The 9,502-nt window shown below is 36.4% G+C and overlaps 1 non-coding gene across 1 annotated transcript; it reads right to left on the bottom strand.

Moving 5' to 3' along the window:
* Positions 1–263: 263 nt before the first annotated feature.
* LOC115454728 lies at positions 264–2,629 on the bottom strand. The gene has a single exon (XR_005113658.1). It is a non-coding gene; the product is annotated as an uncharacterized LOC115454728 (transcript).
* Between the last annotated feature and the right edge of the window lie 6,873 nt (positions 2,630–9,502).

Genomic DNA, 9,502 nt, shown 5'->3' on the forward strand with positions numbered 1-9,502 from the left:
TGTGTTTCGGGTCCGAATTGACCACTGTATAAAATCGTTATTTCGTTTTATTAAATTAAACGCAGTATTGACTATGAACTGACATTTTATTTTGGACTGACTGACAAGCAAAAATAAAAATGGCCACATTTAATTGTAGTGTTTACAATGAGCGCAAGATGGCTCTTATTACAATTTCTACCTTTTGTGTACATGTTTAAAATATATTATATTATATCGCTGTAACATGGCCCCGGCCTTGGATGCCGCAGGCTCAATGTAAATTATCTTCAGTGATAAAATATGCGAATCGCTTCCTCATTGTGATGTGATAGGCAGCGGACAAATCTTCGAGAATGCACGCCGAATCACGCCTGATGAGGTCCGAAGATCTGCCACTCGTGACACACCGTCCTTCCCCGGATACACTTGTATAACTCGTGCCAGCTTCCACGATAATGGGGGGACGTTGTCCTCTTTGACCAGTACTATTGTATCAACTGCCAGCTCGCTAATGTTGGATTTCCATTTGGACCGACTTTGAAGTTCCGACACATACTCCTTAGCCCATCTCTGCCAAAAATGCTGTCTTATCTTTTCTATGCGGTCGTATCGCAACAGAGTGTGACTCGGGTATTTGTGAGGTCTCCTTGTGTGGGCGCAGTAAGGGGCGACCGACCAGGAAGTGAGCTGGTGTAAGAGGGAGCGCGTCGTTAGGATCTGAGGATAAAACGGATATAGGACGGGAATTTAGGACAGCTTCAATTTGTGCCAATACCGTGCTAAATTCTTCATAAGTTAGGTTACAATTACCTACGACACGTTTCAAGTGGTACTTGCAAGATTTTACTCCCGCTTCCCACAGACCAACGAAATGAGGAGAGTAAGGAGGAATAAAACTAAATTTCATCCCATTGCCCGCTGCATAATCGACTATACCTTCCATATTTTCAGTTAAAAATGTTTGGAATTGCCTTTCAGCGCCTACGAAATTCTTGCCATTGTCAGAAAATATCTCTGCTGGCTTACCACGTCTAGATATAAATCTCTTTAATGCGAGTATGTAATCGTCTGTCGATAAACTAGTGACCAGTTCTAAATGTATAGCGCGTGTACAAAAACAAACAAATAAACAAATATAACCTTTTATTAATTTAGCTCCCCTGCCTTTTCGAGTTAAAATCATAACCGGACCAGCATAGTCCACGCCGCAGAATTTAAATGGAAAACCCTCTTCAAGCCGTTTGGCCGGCAAATCACCCATAATGGGCTTTAAAGTAACGCTCTTTAAGCGAGAACACGTCACACATTGATGTACCGTTTTTCTTCCTAGATTTCTACCACCTAATGGCCACCAACACTCACGAATGTTAGATAAGAGAAGCTGAGGTCCCGCATGCAATAATCGCTTATGTTCCGATCTAAATAATAACGATGTAAATCTATGTTTACCGCACAATAACACGGGATGTTTTTTATCGTAATCGAAACTTGAATTATTTAATCTACCACCAACTCTCAAAATATTGTTAGCGTCTACAAACACGTTGAGTCCTGACAATTTACCCGAACGATGTTTTTTTTGTGTATCATAATTGTTACCAAATGACTGCACTTGAGCGAACCGCGTTAAAAAAAGCTCTGATTGGCTCAATTCATCAGCTGACAACAAACCGGTTTTACGCAGTTGTTTATTAGCCACGCGCATATTATAGATAAATCGCAGAATGTATGCTGCAGTGCGTCGCATTCGGTTAAATGAAGAAAATCTGTTAAAATCAAATAATTCACCGTTAAAATCATTTGTCATGATATTTGTAGCAATATGAGACTGAGATTTTACTTCAGGTAATAAGGTATCATTTAAAATTACATTAGTGGTATAATTTAAATTATCGGCAGCTATAAACTCTGGTCCGTGCCACCAAGTTTTGCATTTATGTAACTCTTCCAAATATAAACCTCTAGACACATAATCCGCCGGGTTGTCTTTGCTGCTGACATGGCACCATAGCGCATCGCCTGTCAGTTCGTTTATTTGTGTGACACGATTTTGTACGAAAGTTTTAAGCATACGAGGTGACATTTTAATCCAACCCAACACTATTGTTGAATCCGTCCAGAAATATGTCTTATTAAATTTTAATCTGAGTGAAACTGTAATCTTTTTATACAACTTGGCACCTAAAAGTGCTGCGCACAACTCAAGCCGCGGTATTGTAATAGTTTTAACTGGGGCAACTTTACCTTTGGAACACAATAATTGAACAGTGTTGCGTGAAGACTCGTCATACGTTTTTATATAAGCACAGGCGCCGTATGCATCCTGTGAAGCGTCTGCAAAAATATGAAGTTCACAACGCAGCGTCCCTTCACTCATGACGTAACGCGGAATTCGTAATAAGTTTAATGTCTCTGTAATAGAATTAATAAAGCGATTCCACATGATCACAATATCGTCAGGAACTGGATCATCCCAATCAATTTTTTGCAACCATAACCTTTGTAGGAGAATTTTAGCAATGATTATACTCGGAGATAACAGACCTAAGGGATCATAGATCTGGGAAACAACCGACAGAATAACTCGTTTAGTTACTGTAGCTGAATTTTCCAATTCTGTTGTAAAATGAAATTCGTCAGTGATATTCGACCAATCCAGCCCGAGTGTTTTACTTTGACAATGTTCATCTCTTGCCAACGTTTTAAAGACCTGAGTTGTCGAGTCATGATTGAAAGTCCATTTACGTAATGGGAAACAACCCGAATTTAATATTTGAGACGTTCTTTCACAAATATCCAACAATGACTCGAAACTGTCATGACCCGTGATTAAGTCGTCCACGTAAAAATCTTCTTTAATTACGCCAGCAATAGCTACGTCATCAACTTCTTCAGCTAACTGACGAATACAACGCATACTTAAATATGGGGCAGACGCAGTGCCATAGGTGACGGTCTTTAGTTGATAAATGTCGAGGGAATCGGTCGAGTTTTCTCTCCAAAATATAAGCTGTAGATTTCTCTGATCATTTTGTATTAATATCTGCCTAAACATTTTTCCACGTCGGCACAGGCTACGCATCTATACTGCCTAAATCGTAATAAAATAGAAAATATATCGTTTTGCAACGCTGGACCTACCAGCTGTATATCATTTAATGACTTGTTTGACGTCGTAACAGCGCTGGCGTCAAACACTACACGCAATTTTGTGGTAGTACTATCGTCCCTCCACACTCCGTGATGTGGAAGAAAATAGTGCGTTGAATCTTCTTTTTGAATTCGTTTCATGTGACCCAATCTAATATATTCTCGCATAAATTCGCAGTACATTTGTTTGAAATGTGGCATGCGATTTAGTTTGCGTTCTAAGGCTAAGAACCGACTTCTAGCCATTTCGAATGAATCGCCAAGCACATCTGGAGATTCTTTTAACGGCATTCGAACCGAAAACCTACCATCTACGTCGCGTTTGGTAGTGCGCATAAAATTTTCCTCACACTGACGTTCATCTTCGGTGAGATTGTCATCGTTAAATTGTATTTCTTCCAGCTCCCAAAACTTTCTTAATTGATTATCTAATGTCTGAGAAATATTACAAACAACATGATTACTTCGTAAAATTTCGAATCAATGGGGCCGGATAGCAGCCAACCCAATTCTAGAATTTTGTGAGATACGGACCGCAGGGAAGTTTAAAACGACCTTCATCCAATAAATCCCAGAACCTATCCGCTCCAATCAAAATATCGATTTTCGACGATATATAGAAAGAGGGATCTGCAAGAACTACGTTTTGTGGTATAGTAATCAAATTGCTCTTAATATGACTTTGCGGAATACTCCCCGTAATTTCCGGCAAAACAATACAACGAATATTTGTATTAAAATCGTTAATCTTAGAGCGTATATTTATTTCGCATGACTGATTCGAATGTGTGACCGAATGTCCAACACCCGAGACTCGAATAGCGGACTGTATAACTGCGACGTTTAAATATTTCAACAAACTTTCGGAAATAAAACAATGTTGACTCCCGTTATCAAGCAGGGCGCGAACGGTATGAAACGTATTATCATTGCTCGCGACATCTACTAAAGCCGTAGCCAACATTATCTGATTTAATGATAAAACTCGGACTTATCGTAAATGTCACAGTCACTCGTATATGACTGCGACATAGAATGCATAGCGGACGCGCTCGCCGAAACCGGTTTGTTATTTCGCTGCGGCGACGGTGTGTTATATACTCTGCGCATCTATAGGTATAGATGACATGTTTACGTTATTATCTTTGAAATGAATTAGAGTGTTATGTTTTTCCTGACACTGTTTGCATGGTCCGTATGTACAGTTAACGACTGTATGACCTGCACGTAAACAGTTTGGGCAAAGATTTTTATTTTCAACGAATTTAATCCTATCTTCGACCGATAAATTAAGGAAACTGACACAAGTATACAATGCATGATTGCCATTGCACATTACACATGCCCGTTTAGGTTTCTCGAACTTATATGTTTTATTGTTGTGTGTGGAAACAAAGCTGTGAACTTGATGCGTATTTGTTGATTGTTTTTTGTGATCGGATGTATTTTTATTATAATGAGAAATTTTCGTATTACTGTAATGAATTGTTTCAAGAGTATCTGCTTTATTTCTGAGAAAATCAAGTAAATCATCTAATTTAATTTTGTCACACTGTGAATCTGTATTCGAAATCAATTTTAATGACCCTTTGTGATCTTCCCACTCTCGCTTGGTGGTTTGATCAAGCTTAGACCTTATCAAGTATATAATTAACGTGTCCCACGTGTCTGTAGGCTCCCCAAAGTATTAAGAGACCGCAAATTTCGTAAAACAGTATCAATAAGATTTCTAATTTGTTCAGGACATTGTTTATTTAGAAATTGAGCGGTAAACAAGGATTTGACGTGATTATGTACTAGTAAGCGACTATTATGAAATCTCTTTACTAATAATTCCCATTCATGCGAGTAGTTAGAAGCTGTAAACTCTAGCGAACTTATTACTCGAAGGGCGGAACCACTGAGCGAGGATTTAAGATATTGAAACTTATCAATAGCATCTAGGTCATCACGAGTGTGAATCATTGTTATATACGAATTTTTATATTCCAACCACTTATCATAACTACCATCGAAGTTTGGCAATTTAATATCTGGCAATTTTGATCGTTTTTGTTTAGATTTTTCCGAACGCGGACAGTTAGAATAGTCACCAATATTATCACCGATTAAACATTTCGCGGCAGCCATTGCAGAGAAATACTGATCTTCAAATGATTCTCTATACTCAGAACTAGAAACTATTTCCTTCTCATCAACTAACAATTTATCTATTTCACTCTGAACATCGTAGAAACTGTCTAATAATTGTTCGGCGGAATGAATTCGTAAATTTACTTCTGTTTTTGAGCATTTGATAATGAAAGTTTTTCTAACTTACGAATGTACTTTTCAAATGAAGTTAATCGGCCTTTAAGTGTACCCTTTTTTTTGAGATCACTCACACTCGACGGAGTACGATCCCTTCGAGGTGATTTGGGATTTGACAAATGCTTTGCTGATGCATTTATATATTCGTCGTCACTCATTGCGGTGGTATAAAGAAAGCAAGCACTTACTGTTAACACCAGAAACTTGATGACTGATGACTCGGACGCAACCACAATGACAAACAACCTATAACCACTAAGTTCACACGATATTGGCACAAATCAGCTAGGATAGGATTAAGAAGGATGGATCTGACCATCTGCTAATACTGCACAGCGTTTCTGTGTCGATCCGGAGGTGAAGACTTCGTGGTTCCAAACGCCGGATGCCACAAGTCGCGACGTAATTGCGATATAGTCGTTTAATTTTGCGGATTTGATAAATATCCGGCAACGAAGGTCCAATGTTTCGGGTCCGAATTGACCACTGTATAAAATCGTTATTTCGTTTTATTAAATTAAACGCAGTATTGACTATGAACTGACATTTTTATTTTGGACTGACTGACAAGCAAAAAATAAAAAATGGCCACATTTAATTGTAGTGTTTACAATGAGCGCAAGATGGCTCTTATTACAATTTCTACCTTTTGTGTACATGTTTAAAATATATTATATTATATCGCTGTAACATTATGTTGATTAGTGGACTTCATGAGGATGATAATGACGCATATAATTTAAAAATATTTAGTGGTACACGAAGCCTGGCTTCAAACTCGGGATCTATGCAGCGACAGTCCGTTTATTTACAACTAAACTATCGCTGCTCACAAAGCAACGATGTTACAATAATTTATATTACTATAAACATGCACCCAATTAGTAATACTTGCAAAGTACATATCCCCGTGGATGTTAAGTACGAAAGGGCTGCAATTAACATGATACGTTTAATTACCCCCGCATAAATTGCACGCTGTATTGATTGTTTACTAGTACAGATTGGGGATTAACGAAACGCGGGAAACATGCGGCGACACTCAATATTTTTATTTTAGCTAATAGTAGGTTTCGAGGCGAAGGTTCGCAGGTTCAAAACTTGAGACACAGTTATTTACATTAGAACTTAATGCATAAATACTCTTCAGTAGTTTTGTATATTGTGTTAGATGTCTGTCGATATTAAACATTAAAAAGTGTTTTTTTAAATAGCTCTATTAATTAATTACATTCAAAATATAACACAACCCTTTCATATTTATAAGTTATGTGTATATGGGTTATCAATTATAGATTGCCTTAATGGTGAAGGAGAACATCGTGATGAAACCTACTTTCCTAAGAATTCCCCACAGTAATTTCTAAGGCCTGCCAACCCGCACTAATCCATCCTGGTGATTTAAGCTCTACCCTCTCAGTGGAAAGAGAATCAGGCAAAATTTTGGTTTCAAACGAGTGTCGAGAAGCAAATAGGTGCGAATGAGAATATATAGAAAGTTTTTTTAAATTTATTATTATCACTTTCCGTTACGACTTCAGACAACATTCTTCGTAGCTTTCAACTTCAACTTTGCCTTCAAAGAGTTCTACGATTTTAAAGAGCGGTCATTGGGATGATTGTCATACAAAACTTTTTGTATTCATACGAATGTTACTCAATCTTCTGTAACATAGCAAAACAATTATATGTAAAATATTTCATATTTTTTCCATATCGTAATTTTTAGTGCGTATATTAGCATATTATCTGTAAATATATTATTTTTGTATTAATATATAAGGACGCTGTGACATCTTGTCACACAGACCTTTCAAATAAGAGGTATTGGTAATATCTTTTGGAGCACAAATTTGGTTCTGATGTCCAGAACTATATTGTGTAATATCTTTGTTTGCTTTCAATAATATCACAGCCATCTGACGGTGTGATTCAGATTCATTTAAATTACGCGTATAAACGAGTTCCATCCAATTTCGTAGATGAAAGGCGGCGATCATAAATATCGGCGACAAATTCCCGCCAATCGCGACAACGCGTGTTCCGTTCGTCGTAAATTGCGCGCGTAAATAATAACGGCGGATGAACGGAACTTTATCAACCCTTATTTATTGGCTCATTATCAACAGAATGTGTATTTTATGAACATATCACTGCATTAAAATTACATATTTTTTTCCTATCTGAGTTTCGTTGTGGTATTTGTATTCATGTTCTGAAAAGAGGGTGTATAGTAATTTATAAGCAAAAGGTATGCAGTGGATTACGGATATTATTTTCACTTTATTGATAGTGTTTGTGTATAATAGTTAAATTTTGTTTCGACAAATAAGTAAAATAAACCTAAAGTAATAAATAATCTGACCCTATAATTTGATATTTAAGCTCTATACGTAAAATTACTTAACAGCAACAAAGGATAAATTTTACGATTAATAAGAAATTAAATATTACATTAATTGTGGTGTTAACCTGAAAGCTAGGTTATCTAGATTAGGTATGGTACCTGCATACCGAATAATTCTCCTTAGGAAAATCTTAATTCTGCCGACCCGCGATTATCAAACGCCATCACTTATCGATATCAAAAACAATTTTAAACAAAACTACAATCAAAATGCTTGAATTTCGAAACTAATTCGCATTTAGTCCAACAATTTCACCAAAATTCCATATCATTTTGCTTTTGTCGATTTTCGCACTAACTCCTTAATGATGCGAACACAAAAGGCTTTGTGTTATTAATATGGAATATAATGCGTAATATTCCCTAGAGAGCCACTGTAAAACTATCGTACAATTGCGTACATTCCACCAATAATGATACAAAATTGGCGAGTTTCGCTTGATTTGCCAATAAATGCGGTAAATTGAAATGTTTTATGGTTCATTACCATAGGGATGAAGGTAATATGGTAATTCTACCCTATTATGTGACAACATGAGCTACGCATTCAATAAAATTTAATTTGTGTTTTCTGTTTTAATTTTTATCGGCGGAATTTTCGAATGACCGGTCATTTTGATATGTCTTTCAAGATTAAAATTATACATTGAAAAGGCAATTGAATTAGGTCCTTTAAAAAAATAATTAAGCATATTAGCATAACTATTGTATATTTATATCAAAATGTTTTAGTTTAATTCTTTTAAAAACGAGTAATTCCTTATAACACTAAGTTTGTTTAAACCTTATTATGAAAGGAAAAATAATAATTTAACAACTAGTATTTGGAACAAAATCATATCCTTTAAAAGCAAAACATTTTGTTATGAACTAAAGGAACTTCATTTTAATACATCTGATAGAGGAGACATTCGCAGTGATATTTGACTGGCTATGCCTTGGGGACTGACCAGACAGCCGGCTAAAGGCTTTGACTGTACAATCCGGAGAAATTAGATTACACCAGCTATTGTCTGGCTATTTATGCGCTTGTCCCAAAATCTATACCTATTTAAAAGTTTGATATTTGTTTTAAATACGATTCCAGCTGTGTTAATGAATTCGGTACTTTTAATTGTAATTAATGTTAATTTAATGTACTTTTTTATAGTATAAAAATCTTCCTTATTATTTATGTAGCAAAATGCAAAGAGAACTCAGGAAACCTTTACATAACAGCCCAAACACATTCTCGTAAAAGCGAAACAAGCGAAAAAGGCAACGCACGTCGATTAAAAGAATAAACAAAATACTCACCGGAAGTTTTACCGTCTCCTCAAAATGCATAGCCCATTACAAGAGGAAGTTTATTGTGATTTTGCGTTTAAACAAAGAGGGTGTTTTTACGTGGCTGTGTAATGAATTTCCATGGCGAGACATCGGCCTTTTTAAATATGTAACAAGATGCAGGCGCGGTGGTATTCTTTACCTCATTGAATAACATTGCTTCATGCATAATTTTTTGGTTTAAATTTGCCGTCATGTGAAATAACTGGGGAGTGTTGGTGGTTAGAATGGTTACTTTTATGCTTCAAGATTTTTTTTCGTTTATGAAAAGTGGGCTGATGATAAAATTACACGTCGGACGGGCAACGAACGTATAGCAAGATTTAC

This window comes from Manduca sexta, unplaced genomic scaffold (genome assembly GCF_014839805.1).
Source record: "Manduca sexta isolate Smith_Timp_Sample1 unplaced genomic scaffold, JHU_Msex_v1.0 HiC_scaffold_2891, whole genome shotgun sequence".
NCBI lineage: Eukaryota > Metazoa > Arthropoda > Insecta > Lepidoptera > Sphingidae > Manduca > Manduca sexta.